The sequence below is a fragment of the Nannospalax galili genome, unplaced genomic scaffold (genome assembly GCF_000622305.1).
Source record: "Nannospalax galili isolate Female #2095 unplaced genomic scaffold, S.galili_v1.0 scaffold1220, whole genome shotgun sequence".
Taxonomy (NCBI): Eukaryota; Metazoa; Chordata; class Mammalia; order Rodentia; family Spalacidae; genus Nannospalax; species Nannospalax galili.
The window spans coordinates 395711-414542 of record NW_008346901.1 but is presented as its reverse complement, the minus strand read 5'-3'; the positions used below and the strand labels follow the sequence as shown (position 1 = coordinate 414542).

General features: G+C 40.6%; 1 pseudogene; it reads right to left on the bottom strand.

Moving 5' to 3' along the window:
* Positions 1-833: 833 nt before the first annotated feature.
* LOC103742314 lies at positions 834-1482 on the bottom strand (annotated as a pseudogene).
* Positions 1483-18832: the final 17350 nt, after the last annotated feature.

Below are 18832 nucleotides of genomic sequence, written 5' to 3'. Positions count from 1 at the left end.
TAATTGTAGAAAATTCATACATGTTCACAAATTAGATTAAGTATTCATTGAGCCTCTCTTACTTTTGATAATAATATTAATAACTCCATTTCTTAACCTGATATGGTCTAATCCTCTAAATGAGTTCTTCAAGGGGTCTCATGATGAATGAAGATATTAACTGATAGTTGAAATACTACTTACAATTAAGGGTTGACTGTCAATGCAGTCTACTCAGGATTGGTTTTTTGTTGGATCCAGTGGTAGCTTAAGTTACTGCAGGGTAATCAGGAACTTTATAACACTTCAGATTCTCAGTGGTAATTGAGGTACCATGATTGAATTAATTGAGTATAATCTGGAGATTACATATCTACAGTTGTGAAACCATGTGTCACACACAGAAATCTAGTAAAGAAAATGACCCATCACAATGAAAAGAACAATGAATTTTATTCTTCCTCAGCTATGCGGACTTTTCACAGTTGCTTAAATAAGTATACAAACCCTGGACATATTGTTATTTTATTTTTATTTTATATGTATGAGTGTTTTGCCTGCATGTATGTAAGTTCACCCGTGCATTCAATGTCAGAAGAGGCCAGAAGAGGGCATCAGTTCCTCTGGAACTGGAGTTATGGACAGTTGCTGGCTGCCATATGGGTGCTGATAACTGAACCCAGGTCCTTTGGAAGAGCAAGCAGTGCTCCTCACTTCTGAGCCATCTCTCTAGCCCCAAGCCTTGACTGATTGCATGAAATGCAAAATAGAGAAGTTTTTTTTCTTTTTAACAGACAAAGGTTGGTTCTATTTTAATGACTGAGGCCACTAGGTACAGACACAAGAGGGGAGCTTCATTTCTTGGTCTCTTCCTCCTTGGATAGAGTCTTGATTATCGCCTCCTTCTTGGTCTGGACATGCTCCTCACAGCGCTTGCGTACTTCCTTACTCTTAGACATGTGAACCTCAGCCTGGTCAGCCAGGAGCTTCTTGCTGGCCTTGTCTGCCTTCAGTTTGTGAATGTATTCTATGAGAATCTGCTTGATTTTGAACACATTCCCCTTCACGGCAAGTACAGGCTGTGGTACATGTGGCAGTCAGTCTTCTTTGATTCACTGTATCTCCTGAGAAGCCTTCAAAGAATCTGCATCTTTTTCTCCAAGTCACCTTCTCGGGCATTCTAGCATTGGCAGTACCCTTCTGCTTACCTGTGCCCGTATACCTGTCCTTCTGAAGAGCCAAGGTGTTTTTCTAGCATTGAGCCCTGGAGCGGATAATCACAGACTTCAGTATGATCAGCCCATCTTTGATCAGCTTTCAGATCTGTTGATGTGAATTGGCACTGGCAATTTCATTGGTCTCACTGGGGTCCAACTAGACCTTTTGGCCACAGCAGAGGACACTACAGGCAAGCTCCTTCTGAAGCTGGAGCACACTCAGGACAGCAACCGCAACAGCAAAAGGAAAACCAGAATAGGGAAGTTTTAATAGTGACAAATGCATGGACTTACAGACCAGAAGAGTCAATAGTTCTAATGTACTTATTTAAGTTTACAATATTGTTCTTATTATACCAATATTGTTCAAGTTCGCCCTTATTACAAGTTGCATTACTATGATAAAAAACATGGTAATCTCTATGACCCTAGTATCATCATTGTACAAAAATTCATATGTTAGTTTAACTTAATTCTTTGTCAGATCCACTATAATGTCAAAATGTAACCACATTATTTTAGATTGTTCTCTTTTATACTCTTATGGATATGTTGAAATGGAAGCAAACTTAGAGGTGAGTGAGCTATGGGGCAGATTTAGAGGTGTTATTCAGAGCCATAATTGTTCCACTACTGTGAGAATTTCAGACCTAAAAGAAAACAAAAGGACAAAGCAGAATCTTAGATTTCATGCCAGGAAGAAAATCAACCACAGGTATGAGTCAAGCTTGCAAAAATCATCTAACACCCAGTCATTGACAGGATTGGTCCAGAGTGCTCAGTGAGCTGCCTCTGTGAATGGACACTATATCCATGAGGGGAAGCAATATGGACACATTCTCACGTTCATGGACTTGGAAGAGAGTTTGGTTATCAAACTCCTCCAGGACCTCAGAAAGTACTACCTGTTCTTTGACAATAGAGCATGACCTCCATATAGGGAGGAAGATGGAGGCCTGGAGCCCTATGTGTAGTGACTGGAAGGATACAGTATACGATGCTGTTGAAAATCTTGGAAACAGACATAAGGTTTTCTCTAGGATCTATGGTCTCTCCATTAATGTATATTGACTATGTTTGCAGTGCCACACATAGCTCCCTCCCATTAAGAAGACTTTAAGTCCAATGACACATCTGCTGATTACCCCCCAAGAAAAAGCACCAATACTGTACCATTAGAGATAGTTTGCTGTGTCGGTCATTGTTGTGGTTATTATGCTTTAAAGCTGGGGCTGGACCATCAATCAATTTTCTCCCTTAGCAGCTTATACAGTATTCCCCAAAACTATTAGAGCTAGTCTTCAGGGAAGAGACTTCCAGATAAGTTTCAGCTCTCTTGTTCCAAGTCCTGTGTCCTGTCTTTAGCAATAGGGTCTTTTAAGTTCTGGGAGGCAATCAAGAGCTGTGGCAATAGCCTGTGTTATTTGGGGAGTCTCTTGGATTAGCCTGACCAACAACTTGCAGGGAGGTTTCTCCTGTCTGACACTGTGTTTTTTGTTATATAACTTTTTTTTTTGGTCTTTTTGAGACAGGGTCTCTCTGTAGCCCCAGCTATCCTGGAACTCACTATGTAGACCAGGCTGGCCTTGAACTCACAGAAATCCACCTGCCTCTGCCTCCCGAGTGCTGGGATTAAAGGTGCGCACCACCACGCCCGGCAGATGTTATATAACTTTTAACTACACACATGCACTCATGTTCAGATACTCTCTGTGTATTTTTCAGTAGGTTTTTGAGCTAGTGCATGTCCCTCTGTTTTTTCACACATCTAAGCTTTATTTATCATTCATCTCCCTCTCTCTCTCCCTGTCTAACCTCCCTCCTCCCTTCCCAGTTAAAGTACCCCTATTTTCTCCTTGATAATATTTGTCTCTTACTATTGTCCCTCTGCTGAGCTCCTTCTCCTTTACCCCCATGGCTCCTTGTATGTCCTTCCCTTCTCCTTCCTAGTTGAATACCCCCACTTTCTCCATTTCCCCCTTGGTAACATGTTTCCTACTCTACACATGGCTGGGGAGGTCATAGATCCTAGACAAAGTCCTATCACTGTTGCAGCCCTAGATAAATGTAATTCCTTACTCTATGCTAAATTATGGATCCTTATATTTATAGATAATTATATAATTCATCACTTTTCAAAGAAGCTTCCTTTCATAACAGATGGAGACAATTACAGAGTTCCACAACTGATCACACATAGAGAATAAGTGTCTGAGAGATGCCCAACCCAAAGTGACACATCTACAATGGAACCTCCATACCTAAGGCTCATGGAAAATGGTGGAACATGGTGTGGGGAGAATGCTAGAATTACACCCCTTGACTCACCAGCAAAGCTTCCTCATGTAAAAGAGTGCAAAGCACAGAGAAGGCCACAATTGGTTCAAGTGCAAAGAATAAAAGACTGCAGAGTGTGTGTCCCTGGACAGGACTCCTATATTAAACCTCACCCACCAATGGCTCACAAACCTTTGCAGAAGAGGGGGTGGAAAGACTGTAAGAGCCAGGGTTGGTTCATGAACATAAGGAAACAGAGTCTTCCATACCTCTGGGAACTTGCTCACATGAACTTACAGCAATGGTGACAGCATGCACAAGACCCATGCAATCTCATTCAGACAAAAACCCAGCATAGAACCGGGGAAATGGGCCCAGGCCCCAACCTTAGCAAGGAGCTCTTGGCATCTGATTACTGCTTGGTGAGTGAGAGATGATCTTTAAGGGAGTGATTCTAGAAAGTTTGACTAGACTCTGGGAAATGAACTTGCAGGGATGGATATCTTGGTACCCAAGCCTGACTGGATAGGCCTTAACATATATGACAGAATGCATGAAATTCAGTGTGGTAGGCTATGGAGGGTGTGAATGAGAGAAGGGTTATAAATACGATTAAAGTGTACTGTTCAAAATGCATGAAAATTCAATAAAAATATACATTGAGAAAAAAAATCTTGTTGTGTCATTGCCAGACTACTTGGTAAACAACCTAAAGGGGGAGTGATTTAGTCCCTTATGGTTATCATGCCCAGGTTGCAAAGGCTGCTGTCTATTATTGCTTACATCACATGCTTGAACAGAGCATCATGGTGTCAGGAGCATTTAGCAGAGGAAAGCTGTTCACATCACAACATGCCTGGACACAGAGAGAAAGCAACAAGAACAGGATCTGGGTGTGACCTGTAAAGCCCCACCCTTAATGTCTTCTCTCAGTTTGGTTACACTCCCTGAAAGTTCTGCAACCTTCCCAAGTAGCACCACCAACTAGAGAAAAAGTGGTCAAAACATAAGCTTATCAGGGACATTTCACACTTCAACTAAAACACAGAATTCCCAGGTTGAAATCCTGTCATCATTCCTGGGCTAGTTGTGTGATCTGGGGACAAATTACTTTGTCAATTAAAAGCTTTAATGATCTCATCTGTGAAATGAGTGTGCTAATAGGACTGGCCTTACAAGGCTATTTTGAGAATTAAGTAAGTATATTCATGAGTGAACATTTAACTGGCAGCTCCATGTGAATTTTAAACTCTCATCATAATTAAAGACAAGTTTCTGGAACTCACAGAAACCTTATTCCAGTACAAGCAGATCGATTAGAAATGTTACGAATTATACTTTTCTTCATATCATATATATTTTTGGTCACAAAATCAGATGACAAGAGGAAAATAGGCATAGTTAGCTGGCCAGATCAGTTACCCTTAAGTATCAGTCTTCTCATCTGAGTAAATGGCTTCTAAAGAGAGAGAGATCGTTTCAAATGCTCCTCAAAGGTAGGACTAATAATTGGACATTTTGTGCTGACACATAAGCAGATAAAATTTTATGACTAATCCCAGAGAGGTAAAGCTATCAAGTGTGAGCAGAGTAAGAAATGCGTCTGGTAGGAGGAAGCACTTTCTAAAGGAATGAATCATGTGGATCCATTTCCCTTTAGGCTGAAAGTCCCTGAAATTTTAGATCAACCAAATTTCTGGCTCCCTTGTAGGCTCCATTTTATATTACAGAAGGATTGGTGAGGCCAGAGAGTGACTGTAGGAAGCAACTCTCTGGAGCCAAGGTGGCCTCAGTTGGTGGAGAGACCCTTCTAAAAATGATACTGAAAAAATGTGATCATGATTCCTCAATAAACTTTGCTGTGAAGAAAGGGCTAGTGCCTACAAACATACAAAGAAAATGGCATCCGTGGTTTCAGATATGGATTGAGTATCCCTTATCCAAAATGCTGGAGAGCAGAGTATCTCAGATGAAAAACTTTTTCCCATTTCAAAATACTTGTAGATACATAATGAGATCTCTTGGACATGGGAAACAAGTCAAAATGTGAAATTCATTCATATTTCACATGTATCATATACATATACCTGTTAGCAATTTTAAATAATATTTCACTGTACCTTATTTGACTGTGACCTAAGAGATCATGCGTGATCTTTTCCACTTCACATGATATTGGCCCTTTAAAAGATTTTGTTTTTTCTGGTTAAGAGTGTTCAACATTTATCTGCTTCAAAATGATGATTTCCCCACTCATTTATGGTATACTTATTTGTAATGCATTTTAAACTCCCATGTCCATATGATAACTTATCTATACTACCAGAATAATTACCTACATGTTTCTTTGGTTATGGGATTGAGTGGAATAACAAGTAGAACAGAATTTAGTGTCTAAGCCTTGCTCAGTCCCTGCATCTATTCAAATTTCCCAAGGGAGTCTCCAGGGTCAGGAGTCCTCAGATGTGAACAGCCACAGTCTGCTGCTAGCCAGAGGTCTACACTAGACACTGTGCCTGAGAAAGACTCAGATACCTAAGTGGTCTCTGTTTCAGTGGTGTGCTGCTGTGTATCTTTCCTTCCTCAGATGGTGGGAGTTGGGAACTACTGACAGCATCTAACCAGGGTGTCCTGTCAGTTAAACTGGCATGCACTTCGTTTTTCAGAACTGCAAGAAGGTTTTAGTGTGAAAAGGATTATGATGAATCATATGACAAGATAAACTCTTTAAAATCATTTCTCTCTTGTGATTATATAGGAGGGTTTAAAGTGGTGCAAGTGCAGCCACATCCTCGCCGGCCAGGCTCCAATGGGAGAAGATGACCAGTTATGAACCATCATTCTAGTAGGGGGTGTTCATGTGCAGGACAATGTATTTTCTGGTCACTGATGTGAGGACAATCAGAAATAACGAGAGGATAAAATTTTCCAGCAGAGCAGGTGATAAAGACTCGGGGAGAAGATGCAGGAATGCAGCAGGAGCAACAGGTGAAGAGAGTGGCAGAATTACCATGGCTGAAGATGCTTGCGAAGGACTCGAAGTTACTTGTTAGTATCTCTTGACTCCTGAGCACCTGAAAGAGAAAGAGTATTCCTTCATGCTTAGTCATTCCAAATTCTCTCCTGTTCCCCAGACGTGCAGCCTGGTCCCCTCTCTGGAGTGCTCTTTCTCTGTTCCAGCCTCGAACATTTCTACTCATCCTGTCTAGGTCACACCCTTTATAGAACCTGCACGGGCGGCCGTGCTCTGTGTGCTTGGCTGCTACTCCTCTGCACTGCACTGTGTCTTGTTCAGGCATCCATGCAGTGTTTATCTGGACATGTCCTCACATGAACTGGGATGGCCTTGGGGCTGTCTGGCTTATTCACTTTTGTTTTACCTCCTTTCATCAGCCCATCCTCTAGCATCCATGCTCTCTGTGTAACTGTGGAAGCTGAGTGGAATTATAAACAATATTTCATGCTAATTGAGGGCTGCCAGCTCCTTTAATCGCTCACTTGGTCATCTCTTCAGTTTGCGCCATGTTAGCTGTCTTGACATTTGCTCGTTCCTTAGTCTTCATGAAGAACTTTTCTTGAGGGAGAGGAAACTATTTTTCCTTTCTCCCACCCTTGTTTTAAGCCTCCCTCCCTCCGTCCCTCTTTCCTTCCCTCCATCTCTCCTTCCTCTTCCCTCCCTTCCTCCGTCCCTCCTTTCTTTATTCCTTCAAACAGAATAACAGCTTCTATGTGCCTGCTACTACGCAAAGCACAGCAAACAGAGATGCAACTGATGCTATTCTGTCTTTAAGAAGATAACACTTGATTTAGAATGGAAAAAATAAGCACAAAAATGGGAAGAAAAGACTGATGATCCGTAGAAGCAATTGGAATTAGGTGCAGGTGAGTCCAAGAATGAAGTCCCAGATGGACTGATGAATGAAACTTCCCAGAAAGAATAAAAGCTACTTGCAGCTAAAGCATAACAAAGACAACACACCTAGAGGGACACAGCTTACAAAGGTGGGGCAGGAAGAGAGAGCAGGTCCCATTCTAGGAAATAAAAAGCTTACTGATGTAATGAGTGAAAAGAGTGAGTTGTCCATAGAGAAATACAAAGGTCAAGGGCAGGAACACATACTAAAAGATCTTTTGTGTTAGCAAACCTTCCTATCCTTCATCAAGGATGTTTTGTGGAGTTGCTCACGGGTTCTTAAGCATCATATTGGCTGCTGTGTAAATATGAACCAGAAAGACAGCAGGGCAGAGGCAGGTGTACCAGGTTAAAGACTTCAGTGATCCAGGATGGTCTAAAGCAAGGGCAGCCTGCAGGAACAGGGACTGATTTGTGGGGCTGTTCAAAAGTATCTCCACAAGCTGAGGAGAGTCGATGGACCTTTGTAAAGAATGAAATAGTAAAACTAAAGGCATTCCACAAAGGAGATAGAAAAATGAAAACGCAAGCATCTCAAGAATTACCGAAATAGGCTGGTAAGATGGGAGGTTTGAAGAATATCAAGTGGAACTGAGCATACTAGAAATATAAATGACCATAGGAAATGTCTGTCTATTGGGATTCATTTTCATCTCTTCAAGTACCTGAGAGTCACGTGTCTTTGAGTGTCATAGTAGTGAATGGTGTTATACAGGCTGCTGAGGAGAAAAGGCATCGATAGCCTTAGCCAGATGTGTCTCCTACAAGCTTTAATAACAACATGCCAGGCAAGAAATGTCCAGCAGTGCAAAAGTCACACAACTTCTTGGGGTTACCAGTGCTGCTCTGTCAGATTTGAGGCCTACTCCATAGAAGGAATTTATGCCTGGTATGCTAAACTTGATGTATAAAAAATACAAACATGAGGGGTTGGAGAGATGATTCAGTGGTTAAGAGCATTGACTGCTCTTGCAGATAACCCAGTTTCATTTCCCAGCGCCCACATTGCCACCAACAACCATCTGTAATTCTAGTTCCAAGGTATCTGACGTTCTTTTCTGACCTCTTTGGGCATTGCATGACATGGGTATTCTTACACGCATGCAGGCAATACACACATACACATAAGAAAATAAAAATAATAAATAAAATATTAAAATATACAAACATGCAGCCATACCACTCTTGGGAATATGCCCGAAGAGTTCTGTGAGACACCTGTCTAGAGAGACGCCTGTTCATCCATGCTTGTTGCTTCTCTATTTCCACCATCCAGGAAATGGAAGCAGCCTAAATGCCCATCCAGATGATGAATGGATAAAGAAATGGAATGTCATTTTATTTGGCTGTTAAGAGAAACAAAATTATGACATTTACAGGCAAATGGATGGAACTGGAAACAATCATCTTAAGCAAGGTAGTCCAGACCCAGAAAGACAAACATTGCCTGTTCTTCCTCACAAGTAGACGTAAGGTTTGAATCTTTAGTTAGGTTTGTTTCAGTTGGAAAATCCATAAAAGTCAGGAAACTAATAAGGGCAATGGGGGTGGGCTTACGAAAGGGGAGAAAGAATTCAATGATATAAATCAAATGAGATATGAAGGTTTAAATGGGGTGGAGAATGGAAAGGCAGAGCAGGAGAGGGAGTTGGGGAGGGATTACTAACACTAACAGCCTTTTGAAAAGTCCTATGGAAGCCGACTACTGTACAATCTTCTTGAAATATATACATTTATAATCTAAAGAGAATTTAAATGCAGTTTCCCTATAATAGGGGTTCAATGGACCTACTAGATGCCAAAGGATAGCAAATAAAAAACCCCAATGCCAGAAATGGCTCCCTCTTTTGGAGCTGTTGACAAGGGGGATCCCATAGACCTTCAAACAACACTGGCTATTGCCACTGCTCTGGTTACGTGCCAGAACTTAATGGGAAAGTCCTATTGATAAGGATACCACATTTGTGAGTTGTAGAACAAACAAGGAAAAATCAAGCTTCTGGTGACCTTGAAGCATCATCTCTACTGGTTAATTTTCATAGTACTGCAGGGTGCTGTGCACGCTACCAGTAGAGCAAAATAATCATCAACCTTATTAAGCTGTGAATCCTGTAAGCTACAATAACAACTGGCCTGGCAAAACATACCCACTGATGCAATAGTGGCATGAATGTGCTGGTAGTAACCAAACATAGAGCCAAGAATCTGTGGCTAAATAGGTCACAGGCCATAGGGGAGAACCTACCACAATTCTGCTAGACATACTGTTCAATTGACTCCTAATGACTGATTGCTCTACCCAAAGATTAGTGCATCTCTCAACTCTCAACAGAGAAGCTTCTTTTTGCAGCAGATTACAATTACCACAGGGGCCCATGGTGGGTCACCATGCAAAGGTGAAGAAACTTCAGAGTGCTCAGCACTAAATGGGATACCTGTATCAAACCCCTGCCTCCAAAGGCTCAGGGATCATTGCAGCAGCGGGGGCAGAAAGATTTTAAGTGCCAGAGGTGGTTAATGAATACAAGGAAACCATATTATCTGGACACCAATAAGTGGTTAACAGATGAACCCACAGTGCTTGTGACAGCATGCATATGACCTGTGTGAGCCCAAGTTAGACAACAGACCAGAATGGAGAGGAGAGGTGGGCAACAAGCCCATCTCTAGCTGAAGATCTACTGGCAATTGATAGCTGCTGGCAAAGGGTGAGTCAATTGTTTTTAGGAGGTGTGAAGTCTGGTAGGTTGACCAGACTCCAAGGGTTACACCCATATTCAAGAGCATTTGGGTAATATAATTAGACTCCATAGACCTTGAAGAAAAGAAAAATAATAGGGGCATGAAGTGGAGGGATAACAGGGTGAGGTGGAGATGAGGGATGGATCTGAATGTGATAAAATTCATCATATGAAATTCTCAAAGAATCAATTTTAAAAAGTGGTTGGGGACATCATAGTCCTTAAGTTGACATGGTGCCAAGCTGCCTTCTAAACATTTGTGCTTCTACCCACAGACAAATGGTACTCTCAGCCTTAACCAGAGAAGCTTCTCTCTGTAGTGAACAGTGGCAAACACAGAGACCCTTGGCTGCTCAAGGTGCTGAGGAAAAGGGACGGCTGAGTGCTCAACCCTAGACAGAACATTTATGTCACCTCCTCTGAAGCTCAGCGACAGCCAGTAAAGAGGGAAAAAGTATGTAAGATCCATGGGAGCATACAGAAGGAGGCAATCGTGAACTCAACATCAGCTGTGTTTGCCTGTACTAGACCTGTAAAACGTGGGCCTGTTAAGAGTCAGACACAGATGGGACGAAGTCATGGGTCCCACCCCTCTCTGCTGAAATATTAGCTCCTGGTGGGTTTACAGGTGAAGGGAAGTCGTTATCCTCAGATGTGTATCCACTGGGGAGGCCATCATGTTCCCCCAGACAGCTCCCAAACCCATGAGCACACAAATGACATGTCCGGTTCAACTCAGTGGGCCACAAAATGGAGCAGAAAGATAAAAACATGGAAAAGCAAACAAGTAAACAGACAAGAAACCAAGGTGGCAGTGGGGCGAGGGGGGCAGGTGTGACACACCTTTAATCCCAGCCCTAAGGGGGTAAAGGCAGAAAGTGAATGTGAGATCAAGGCTAGCCTAGCCTACATAGCCAGTCTCAGGCCAGTTGGGCTACAACCCCCCCAAAGGAACATGGGAAAGGGACTTGAAGGGGGAATGGGGAATTGACGGGGTGGAAGGGTGGGGGTAAGGGTTATTAGAATGCCTTGCATTATATACCTGTAGGAAATTGTCAAAGAACAATTTAGTTAATTAAAAAATGCATACAAAATTTCAAAGAACGTGGCCATGAGATAGCTAAGGCTGTCTTACTTCAGGTCCTGTCCTTTGCCCTTCATTCTCCAAGGATGTGCTTCCCTAAGAGGTACCCTGAGTCTCGTGTGCTTTCCCCTGATCAGATATGCCTGCCTTTGCAATTATTTATTCCATTCTCAAGCACTAAGGTTTGTTCTACAAATTAGGGTCTTCATTGATCTTTCTTCCTTATGAAAACCAGTTCAAATTGTAGTGATTCCTTTATGGAAACCCTGTTCTTCCTCTATTTTACAATTATTTGCATATTTCTATCTAGGTGCATCAAACTTCTGGTTATGCTATGTTAGACAAACCAAATAAAATCAAGTACTGATTTTATCCTAATCGTACTGAATGAAACTGGACAGCCACAGCCACTTAACTGGTTTCACATATCTTTAGTCCTGTCTTCATTCAGTCCTACACAAAGAGTATGAGTCATCCGTCACAGGAGTTGTTTTGATCATCTCCTTCGCTGAACCCTGCAGGATGTCTGAGTTTCTGCTTACGTCAAATCAAACTGATCATGAGTCAGTCTTTATCTAACTGTCCTCCACTTTCATCATAGCCTGATTGTTCTCTCTGCTTAATTCAAGCTGCCTGGCTCTTATTCAGGCGCACACACGCTGGCTGTCTCACTCCTCCAGGGCATCTGCAGAGCCTTCTGCCCACCTGGCATGCTTCCGGTCCTCCATACTCTGCTGGTCCCTGGCTGCTTGCTTCAGGGACCAGCACTCTCCCAGTCTCTCTCCAGGGCTCTTCAGCTTGCTTCTGCCACACCCGTCTTCAGACAGTCAGCAAATCTTTCTCTGCTTTCTTACTCCATACTCAGTATTAACATTGAGTACATTTATTATTTCGTACATTTCATTTGTTGATGCAAACATTTGTTTATTTGTTGACAAAATAAAAGCTTTTCAGGTTTGTGCTGATCCTGGCAAGAAGCTGGAGATGTAGTTATGAATATACAAGTTATGCCCAGCTCAGAGACTTGCTGTTTAGCATTAAAGATGGTATGAAAAGAGCATCACAAGATAGATAACACAATCAGAATATCTTTATCAAGTAGAGGATGAAAAGAGATTGTGACGGGAGACTTGGCTTAGTTTCATTCAACCGGGAAAGCTTTCTTGAGGAAGTGGGAAACAATGCACAGGGTTTCATCACTTGAAGAATTGGATGGATCTTCCAGAGTGACAAAGAACACTGGCAGTCTTCGATGTACGGACAAGCTTAGAATGGTTAAAGAACTATTAAAAGGCTAGGTGACTCCTTACAGAAAGGAGAGCTTCATACTCACATGACCTCTATCACTACAGGGGTCTGTATGAGCTTCGCAGAAATGCTCTGGCCCCATCTATGTCAGAAAATTTCAAAGTCCATCAACATCTTCAGGTCTCAGGCTAGTATTTTTAATCTTGCCTAAGAACAAGAGTCACTTAGGAGTATTTACCAACACTTCGATCCTTGGTATTTCTCCTTGGAAACTGAGATCATGGGATGGCCCTGGAATGTATAATGTATGTACTTTAAAAAGAATTCCTCATGGTGTGTGCGTGTGTGTGTGTGTGTGTGTGTGTGTGTGTGTGTGTGTGCCCTCAGGCTTTTTGGATTTATTGCTTTATTCAATGCTCAGATAATCCTGAACTGATATGAAGAACAGGAAAGCAAATGGACAAACAGCAAATTATAACAATACAGAATTTCTTAAATGGCCATGATTAAAAGAAAACATTACTAACTGATGAGCACATCTTTGGATATTGATTATACAAATCATTGCTTATTTCCATTTGACCACAGAGCAGTGACTCCTTCAGACTCTAGCTTTTTATTAGAATCCCCCCTGAACCTCAACACTCAAGTGGCATAGCCTGGGTGTCTGGTTTAAGTTTTTCAGCTAGTCTTAATCGTCGCACAGCACTGTCAACACCTGTTCTAGGATGTTGATGGAAACAGGCAGTGTGTTTTGCTCTCTTTATGACTCATATGGTACCTGCCATTAATCCTTCAGGTAAGTATAGACTGGGTAATTTGGTTGAGTACCTGATCCATCTTCATTCTCTGATGTGCAACTACATACTTATATAACACATGTCATCAATTACAATCCCCGCCTGTACTTTAAGGACTGATCCATAAGACACAAATGCATTGGCTGTTTTGTTACATGTGGCAACCTTTGTGAGCTTCTGTCCTTTTACTGAAGAATCATATACTTCTGCTTGAATACATCAATAACATTTTTGAAAGATGAGAGGTGTTTTATTTTAGTTCATATACCACAAAGAGTAAAATCAGCCTTGAAACCAAGGGTACACTGCATTGGCCATGTATTTTTTTTAATGCAGAAAAAATAAGGAATGGATAATTGTTCCATCTGTCCATCCATATCTTAGGATGACCCCATAAATTGTAGCGGGTTAGGGCAGCAAAACCTAGTACTGGACTCCGTGAACTATGATCATCCCAGATAAAAGATCAGATCAACAGAAAGAGTCTGTACCTCGGGGCCAAGCTATGGTCAATAAATTGTCAACAAGTGAGAGAAAATGGTATTCAGCAAGAAAAAGAAAATTATGAGAAACAAAAGGGCTCTGTCATTCAAGGGTCCTTAGGCATAGAAGGGCAGTTGGTACCAGGAAAATCCTGAGTCACATAGCAGGATCTTAACAACTGGGCTGCAAACAGGGGAAAACACAACTCCATGCCAACTCCATTCCAGTGGCTTGGAACTTAAGTCAGGTTATAATGGGAAGGTAATCCAAAAACTGACTCTAGCCATGGAATAAGACAGGCCCATGTTTCCATAATTGAGACTCAATTATTAGGGGCCAGGTTACAAAATCTAGATTAATATTGACATTTTACTTATTTTACAAACAGCCAATGTTTATGCATTAACAAGAAATGTAACTTGATCTTAGTTCCAGTGTTTTGAACTTGAGTCCCCTAATTTTTTATTGCTCTAATTAAGAATTGATACCCGAGCATGTATTTGGTACTTTAGTGTCTTTTGTGGTGGAAAATAAAATGTATGTGGACAGAGTTGGAAAGAATGATTGCAGGGGCCTCAGCTGGATTTCAGAAGTCTTGTTTGCTACTTTTCACCTCACAGCAGTGGCTCATCTTGCCTTCTGGGAGGCATCTGTCCTCCAGAGCAGGAGGACCTATTGCTTATCAACATCCTGAACTGTCCCACCTTAGAGATTTTAATTAAGTAGCTTTCTCTATGGAAACTTGCTCTACTTCCATAAGTTCAAATCTTAATTCTTCTTTGAGACTTGCATTTATTCTCCTATCCAAGAATTTCCTTCTGATGTCATTTCACACAGTATTTATTTCTTTGTGCCTACTTTCACACATACACACAGTGCATTCTTGAAGGCATATTCGGAAATACAAGGTGCTAGACGTCAAATAACAGATTCAAGTATCTGTCTCAACGTGCCAAATTCATTATGACCAGTCAGAACTAAATACCCCACTGCATTGTCTGAGTTGGTCATGATAACCTACTGCAAACATGTTAGTCAACATACTCCAAGCATGCTACTCAACGTATTGCAAGCACTCTCCTCGACATACTCTGAGCATGCTCCTGAAACTGCTGCAAGGATGTACCTGCCACATTCCCAGCATGCGCCCCACATCCTACCCCAGCATGCTACTCTTCTTCTCAACAGCTAAGTATTTGGTCTCTTGTCTTTCTTTGTAAAACATTTTGATAGATGCCTATAGTATAATTTATTGGTATTTTTACAATTTCATTATGTGGGATACCAATCATTTTTAACTTTAGCTTCTATTTTTTTTTTAAACCAATCATTAAAATGTAAGTCAAAGGAGCCGGGTGTGGTGGCGCACGCCTTTAATCCCAGCACTGGGGAGGCAGAGGCAGGTGGATATCTGTGAGTTCAAGGCCAGCCTACATAGTGAGTTTCAGGACAGCTGGGCTACAGAGAGACCCTGTCTCAAAAAGACCAAAAACAAAAATCTATATATAAGTCAAAGTGCAGTTAAATACTGTGATAACTGCACAAATAGTCATTACTACACAAAGATGTGCTAGCAATGAACTGAACTATTGATTGGCATGTAATCATTACAAAGTCTAGTCCTTTGAAAGTCTAAATTTTAGCTGCTGGAATATAGGAGTAATTGTGGAACTTACAAAAGAGCAGGGTGAAAAGATTATGGACACATAAAAGTCAAGACATTCCTCAATTTACTGTAGAATAATATCTTGTTTTGAATATATATATTTAAGACTGATACTTGGGAGTTCTACCCCAGCACTGGAATAACTGCAACACATGTTGGAGTCACATATATTATCTACTTTGTCAGGTTTTCCTTTTATCCATCACAATACCCAGCATGGTTACCTATGGGAATTAGCCCCACCTACAGTGGTAAAAAATTTAATTAATTTGCAAATAGAAATTTAGGAGCACAGCCTCTTTCTCAGCTAAGAAAGAGGTCTTTCAGGGACCCAGGTGTGCTGGTCATGCACAGGGCCTCGGGCAGAATACATGTTCTTGCAACTGAAAATCGAAGAAAGCAGAAGAATAAGAGCGATGACTTTCCATACCCATGAATTAGTAAGTGGAAAACTGGGGCCTAAATTGAGACTTCCAAGTTTTTGTGGGGCAGAGGGCTTCAGTGGAAATTTATATATAAGTACTTCTTGTGATATGTCCAAATTGTGGTAAGTCAACTCTTCCTAAGATATTTAGTATGGTGTCAGAACTCTCTCTCATTCTACAATTCTCAGGATCCTCAGAGTCCATTCAGAAACCTAGAACCCAGGACTATGGACTACCAGAGTCTTTTCATTCACACTAAAAGGAAGAGGAAGGAATTGTGAGATGAGTAGAGAAGTTGTGTGTAGAAGAGTTGCCACAGTTCAGGCATCTGCACATGCTTATATATAAATTCCTGACGGGAACAAAAGGGAGTTTTACACTAGAGAAAAAGAGGTACGTCCACCACATCACTTTGTATTGAATGGTGGGAATTCAGCATGAAACGAAGTGAACTAAGCAGCTAAAAAATCTAGCACTTTTATATGGGGTGTGAGTCTGAGTAACTTTCATTAAAATTTACAAGCCTCTTAGACTGAACATGGGTCATATGTAGATTTTTCTCTCATTCCGCTTTGTTTTCTATAAGGAGTTTAATCTCCTCTTTGGTTTCCATGGAGTCTTTGAAAAGAGGACAATAAGCCCCAACCTTATTGGGTAACTGCGAAGTGATACATTGGTCCCAGAACTGTTTGCCTTTCTGTGTATATTGAGGCAAGGCCATGGGAACTGATGCCAAAATATGTAAGTCTTGATAGGAACAAAAGTTTTTAGGATCTCTCAAATTTCTCCCTTAGGAAAATCTGTACCTAAGTAAGCATAGATACCCTCAGATAAATTATTTCCCTCCAGAACATGGAACTATTCCAAGGACCATGCTTTTGAGCCAATATTTACTTAGAATATTTACCCTAGTTTATTTCAGTAAAGCAAATATTTATCAATATTCTGGTCAACCTTGCACTTGGTAGATCTGCTTATGGTGCTAAGTACAGGAAAGATAAATGTATGTATCTAAGTTACAATGGTTGGCCTTGATAATTTGGTGACATCCAATGCAAAAAATCTGGTTTTTAATATCTTTTTTCATGGTTCAGGCTGGCCTGGAATTCACTGTATACCCCAGCCTTGCCTTGAGCTCATGGTAATCCTTTGCCTCAGCCTCCCAAGTGCTGAAATAAAAGATGGCAGCCACTTCATCCAGTATCAAGTACTTATTTTCAACATCTTTATTTCTTTTTTTAAATTATTTATTTAATAACCACATAATTAGAAGAAGCATTTCATTATAACAGCATTGACATATTCAATAATAATTTTCAGAGCTAAGATGCATGTCTTTCAAAATTGGCTGTAAATTTTTAGGTTCACAGTTGAATTAATACAGTTATACAATATGGTGCTCAGTATAATCTATAAGACAAAAAATTGGATGAGGCTTTAACCTTTAAAAGAGATCTTCATTTCATTTTAAAATATACTGTTTAATACAGAAAAACATTTATAATGCAACTAACATTTAGATGTTTGCACATGCATCTCTAATCTCTCTATATATGATTATTACTAGTCACAGTAGGTTACTTTCAGAGATCCTTGGCATGTGAGCATGAATCATCATGCTCATCAGGTAGATTTCAATGGTAATGTTTTTCACACCTACTAATTGACATGAAGCAACTTTTTATGCTTCTTCCTCAAATACAACTCATTTTTATTTATTGATTTTTGTGTGTATTTCACACAGAACATCCCAAACAATCTTATTTATCTTTATACTCACATCCTAAATGGCAGCCTCCCATATTCCCTCCTCCCCCTACTGGAGCCCATATACTCTGTCATCCCTGTTACTGTCCACTGTGTTGTCAGTGCCTCCAGCCGTTCCCGAGTGCTTGTCCATCTTCTGAGTCTAGTCAGCCTATCTAGAGATCCTTGTTTTAGGAAGATCAACTCTTCCTCATCTAGCCCATGCATTCTGTTAGACCACAATGTGATAAAGCTTAAAATCGACACTGGAAGAAACCCTAGTAACTACAAGAACACATGGAGATTAAACAACACACTCGTGAATGATGAATGGGTCAAAGGAAAAATTAAGAAAGAAATAAAAGTATTCCTGGAACTAAATGAAAAGGACAATACAACAGAACAAAACCTCTGGGACATGTTGAAAGGAGTCCTTAGAGGGAAGTTTATAGCTCTAAATGCCTTCATTAAAAAATCAGAAAGAACACAAATAAATGACTTAACTGCAACTCAACACACTTGAAAAGCAACAACAAATGAAATCCAAACCCATCAGACAGGAAGAAATAACAAAAATCAGAGCAGAAATTAATGAAATAGAAACAAAGAAAACAATACAAAGAATCAACACATCCAAGAGCTGGTTCTTTGAAAAGGTAAACAAGATGGACAGACTCCTAGCCCAATTCAATAAAAGAAAGAGCACCTCCAAATCAACAAAATCAGAGATGAAAAGGGAAACATCACAACAGACACCAAGAAGATCCAGAACATTATAAGGGAATACTTTAAAAACATATACACAACTAAATTTGAAAACCTAAAAGAAATGGATGGGTATCTAAAACCATGGGAACCACCAAAACTAAACCAAGAAGAGACTAACAGCTTAAACAGACCCATAGCACAAAAAGAAATTGAAACAGTAATACAAAACATCCCGACTAAAAATGCCCAGGACCAGATGGATTTATAGCAGAATTCTATTGGACTTTTAAAGAAGATCTATATCTAATACTATTTAATTTATTCAAAAAGATAGAAATGGAAGGAGAACTTCCAAATTCCTTCTATGAAGCCAGCATCACTCTAATACCAAAGCCTGGTAAAGATACAACCAAAAAAGAAAACTATAGACCCATATCCTTAATGAACATAGATGCAAAAATTCTCAACAAGGTACTTGCAAACTGCATACAGACACACACCAAAAAGATCATCCACCATGATCAAGTCTGCTTTACCCCAGAGAT